At 40.1% G+C, this 5,150-nt stretch overlaps 1 long non-coding RNA gene across 1 annotated transcript; it reads right to left on the reverse strand.

The window, feature by feature from the left end:
• Window positions 1-3,178: 3,178 nt before the first annotated feature.
• On the reverse strand, window positions 3,179-4,772 carry LOC148789959 (uncharacterized). The gene is made up of 2 exons (XR_016079826.1): window positions 3,625-4,772; window positions 3,179-3,473 (listed from the first exon to the last, which is right to left on the reverse strand). It is a non-coding gene; the product is annotated as an uncharacterized LOC148789959 (long non-coding RNA).
• Between the last annotated feature and the right edge of the window lie 378 nt (window positions 4,773-5,150).

A 5,150-nucleotide genomic window follows, 5' to 3' on the forward strand; every position in this document is an offset into this window, starting at 1 on the left:
TTCTACTCACTTGGGTCATAGAATAGGTAACCCACAGAGCCTTTTGGGTAGCCTACAAATAGGCAACGACTGGTCTTGGATTCCAACTTGTCTGCACTCGTTCTTTTAACGTGTGCTGGACAACCCCAAATCTTCAAGTGTCTAACACTTGGTTTCTTTCCGGTCCAAAGTTTATATGAAGTGTTCAGAACCGATTTGGTTGGAACCCGATTCAGCACGTGAATCGCAGTCTCTAATGCGTAACCCCAAAAGGATGTGGGTAACTCTGAGTGTATAAGAAGCGACCAGACCATGTAAATCGCAAGAAAGAATTCTGCAAGGTTGCTTAATTCTTCCTTCTGTGATTTCAGCTCTGAAGAGGATGTGAGTATGTCTCTACTAAAGGCTGCCGCCCCCTCCTTCTTTTGTAACCCTAAAGAATCCGCTCCTAATCCAATTAGGAGTTGTTGATCCAAATCATATTTGGATCAGACATCCTTTTAGGTGATAAGGATAAACCCTTATCTTATCTACAGATTGGATCAGCCTTCTCCTAATCTCATTAGGAGGTTTCTAGATCTGAATCACATTCAGATCTAGACTCTCTAAGTGGATAGGGTTAAGACTCTATCCTATCTGCTAATCCATCTCAGAATTCGCCCATAAATAACTTATTAAATTAGTACAGTTCGAAATGGGCTTTAGACCCATTAAGCTTATGTGCTCACTTAGCCTTCCTAACTGCTGCCCAGTTGGGCTTCTTTGTATGGCGTGGGACCAAAACATTGATCTACACATCAGCCACATGGTTTCGGCCCAGCCTTTGTTACAAGGCCTGGCCGAATACACTGCTATGGACAGTGCACCCCCTGAAACCCATCAAATGGGCTCTATGGGCTTACCCTAAGTGGTCCCTAGGCCAAGCCACCTTGTAACACCCAGGGACTGTGGGCAGATGCAAGATTAGCCCATCATGCATTATCCTCAATGGTCTTACACTTAACCTCTCAGCCCATAATGATCAAACACTGCCCGACAAGAGAGGACCTCTCCCTCGGCTGCAAGGAACAGTGTTGCACTCTCTCCTTATATGGATCCCGGGAATTGAAACCTTTTGCAAACATTTTAGAAACCATAATATATATATATAGACTTTTATATCTCATATAAAATATATTTTGTAAAACAAATCTCAACGATTGAAATCGGCTGTCGGTAGTCTTGGTTTCCATCAATGAGAGTGCATCCCCGATCATTACCTTTGTCCGACAAATGGGCTGATCCTGTCACTATGATCACCCACTCAGATGAATTCTTAGACTGTCCCAACATACCCAGGTTTTGACCCCCGCTAAGGATCTCACTGATTGGTACATCAAAGACAGCCCAATCTGACACCTAGTGCAGTATCATAATCGAGTCTAGGGGTTGGGTGCAACTTTCTAGTTTTGCCCATTAATCTCCAAGGTCTAGGGCAATACTGGAAATCTGGTCCATATCAAAGATTCAATTAATCCTACACTATATGTGCCTAGGGTCTCACCCTGGCAGCTGAGACAGGCCACCCCAACTGACTTGGTGGCACAATAGTGTCAGCCTTATCAGGTTAGGTCTCCCCAGACCGACCCACTGGCTGCAAACATTCTAAACTAACATGAGTCTCAATAAGTGTCCAGTTTAAGGGTGTTACATAGAAACATACCAAGGGAACATTAATCAAATATGCACTTTTATTCATTTAAAATAAACTCATAAAGTACATCATTCTGATTGAAGCTAAAGCATACAAAACTGTCCAACAATCCTAAGGGCTAGAGAACTTCTCATTAATGGTTTGGGATGGGAAATTGGCAATGGCAGATCAGTAAACTTCTGGAGAGATAGATGGTCTAGTAATAAGGCCATTGCTGATTTAATTCCCCAAAAAAATATGGTCAATGAAGAGCTCTTAGTTAGTAATGTGATTAATCAAGAAAGGAAAGTATGGAGTGGGGAAAAAAGTTGTGATGTTGTGCCAAACAATGTTTGGATGAAGATCAAGGCTACATTCATCCCATCTGACCTAAGAGAAGATAAGTAGGTTTGGTGGTTTAATACTAATGGAAAATTTTCCACCAAGTTTGCAAACATGTTGAATTGCAATCATGTATTAAATCCTGTGAATGGTTTTAATTGGAACAAGATCGTATGGAACCTCAAGTGCCCTCCAAAAATGCAAGTTTTGTGTTCCTTTTACTTGAACAATCATGATGTGGCCTTTAGAGATTGGTGGGTGGATCTCATTAAGAATCTTACTAATGAGGAGGAAAGGGTTCAGGAAAAGCTCGTATTCCTACTATGGCATCTTAGGAAAAATAGGAACCTAAGGGTGTTTAAAAATATTTTGGCTCCCCAAAATAAAGTTATTGATAGAGTCCTTAGCTACTATTTGAAATTTAAGAATAATATTTTTGAGCTCACGGAAGAGAAAATTACCAAGAATTATAACTTTATTAGTTGGAACCCCCCGAGGTCGGAGTTATTAAAATTAACTTTGATCCTCACGTATGGAAGGGGGTCTTTGTAGCCCCCTCTGCATTTATCAAAAAAAAATTATAGTAGTGCGAATGATTTGGGTGCAAGTTTTGACTTATTTTTGTTTCAAAATTTACCTTACTTTTGTTGGTTGTATTAAAAATAAATAAAATAAGACCTAAAGTAGAATAATGTAAAATCCAAAACAAAGTTAAACCAAATTTTGCATTTTTTTTTTCATTTGCACTCCCATGCATTGTACTAGTGCCAATAAAATTGCATTGCAGCCAACCACAGCCAAGGACTTGGGTTTTGGAGGAAACTTATCTAAGCCCTATCCTGATTACAAAGATCTTGTACTTTTGTTCCAAATCTAGGGCCATTTATAATGTCAAATCACAACTCCTCAAGTCTTTTCATTATCTCAGCCTTAAGACTCATAGTTTTCTTTATATTAGCAACAATAACCATATAAACAATAATATCTAAGGCCATGTTTGGAAGTAGGGATGCAAATGGATCCGATTTGAATCAAGGTATATCCAAATCTGATCCAATAATTGCGTACCTGATTCGATCAGATTTGATAAATATGGACCTGAATTCGAATCCAATTGAGAAATCAGATATTTGTATCTAATCCGATCCAATTTGTTTTCTTTAAAATTAACAAATCATTAAAATAAAATTAAAATATACCAATTTAAATAAAGAAAAATAAAAATACAAGTATTTTTGTCAGCATCGAAAAATGGTTCACTTGCCACTTGGGCTGGAAATGGAGTGGCCACCCATCAAATAGATGAAAATGAGGTGATGGGACTCACATGATGACTCCAAAATAAGCATAATTGCAAATAGATGATTAAAAAAAACAGCAGTAATAGAGAAAACAACAAACTGAAAATAACAAACTTCCATCAGCCCGAAAAATGTTCCCTTCCATACTCACGGACCAACCGCCTTTTGGATGCAGGGGCCTGAGAAAAAGAGTGAAAGATTACTCCCTCGCCCCTTTTCTAAGAACCCTCACCTTCAGACTCAATGGAATAGTTGGGAGAAGAGGAAATTCAAATTAGAGTTTCATAAAAGAAAATAGAAACAATCTAATCTATAAGAGACAAAGGATACCTGAATATTAACGGCATGCTAGTTACAGTCTTGAATATGGTAAGCATAACGATCAACATATGAGGAAATCTATTTATGTTATTAATAAACATAGCCTTGAATCCTAAAGGATAGAATCAAATAGACATCCGTGTTATCAATGTATTATCAAATAAAGAAAACAGCGAACAAGAGACTATGGCTGATCCAGGTTTCGAAGATCACAAGTAAACCGACTCCACATTGGCCTCATCGTCGGCCTCCTCCCCCCAGATCTCGATTAATCAAATGCAAAAGAGAAAATAAATCCAGAAAACAAAATGAATACAACAAAAATAAATAAATACATGAAATAAATAGCAATCAAAATTCTCACTGTGTTGGGATTTTGGCTCCAAATCTGTCAATAATGCAATACGGAGATTCGGCTGACTCTGCTTCGTTTGGGGCTGACTTATCGAACGACAATGGTGGTCGGGTCCTTGCAGTCGAGAGATCAGTGAGAGGTGGCCCTGGATCGGGTTCAGAATCAAGAAGGGGTGCCTGAGTTGCTACGATTGTACTCTGCTCGACTAGCAAAGAATACCGAAGAAGGATCCGAGGATTGGTTAGGTTCGGTGGTTTTTATCAAGAGATAGAATGGATTGGAAATGAATAGCAGAGGAGTTCTATCACTGCAACTCCTTGTTATTCGTGAAGAAAATTGAGTGGGCGATGAACAATGGACATGCGATGAACCAAGGGAGAGGGCAAGAGAGAAAGAGATAATGGGAGGTCTACCGCCACTGCAATTTGCAGCGGCAGTGACGAAATGGACCTGCAATTTGCAGCGGCAATGACGAAATGGAGGAAAAGAGAAAATGGGGTGAAGAGGGGAAGAAGAAGGAGAAAAGGGAAAAAAGAAGAAGAGAGTAGAGAAATCAGAGAGAAAAGGAGAGGCAGGAGAAAGGTTGGTTGCCACCGCTATTCGGGTACCGCCTGTTGGGGGTTGTCGTAGCTCTTGGGGGTTGTCGTAGCTCTTTGTCGCATGGAAGGGGATGGGCTACCGTGAGTCTTTCGAAAATCTTCGAATTAGCAACCCTCTTCCAAACCTGCGCTTCGCAAAAATCTCTTTGTGCTTCTTTTGGTCTTTGTTGTTTCGTAGTTTCCTACCTCACAACAAAGAGGGGTAGCTGTTAACACTTGATTTTTGTTCGATTCATCGCCAAAACCTTCAATTTGCCTTGAACACCCGATCAAACCCATCTGACCTCTACAAAACACTCCAAAACCCAAAAAAACCCAACTTTCAGCCCCAAAACCCTCAGATCCACCTTCAAACATGCCCGATGCCCATCCAATGACCCCGGTCGACCTCACTTACACCTCAACCATTATATTAGATACAACCACCAGACCCAAGACCTCCTAAAACACCTACCTGTAAAATTTCAGCTTAAGATTCCTCTGTTTACTGCTTCATCGAGTAAAGATTCCATTTCAGTCGATCTCATTAACCTAAACACTCAGAACCCAGATTCCCTTGATCTTGATACACCTGAACCGAT

The sequence above is a fragment of the Nelumbo nucifera genome, chromosome 8 (assembly GCF_055504915.1).
Source record: "Nelumbo nucifera cultivar China Antique chromosome 8, China Antique-T2T, whole genome shotgun sequence".
Taxonomy (NCBI): domain Eukaryota; kingdom Viridiplantae; phylum Streptophyta; class Magnoliopsida; order Proteales; family Nelumbonaceae; genus Nelumbo; species Nelumbo nucifera.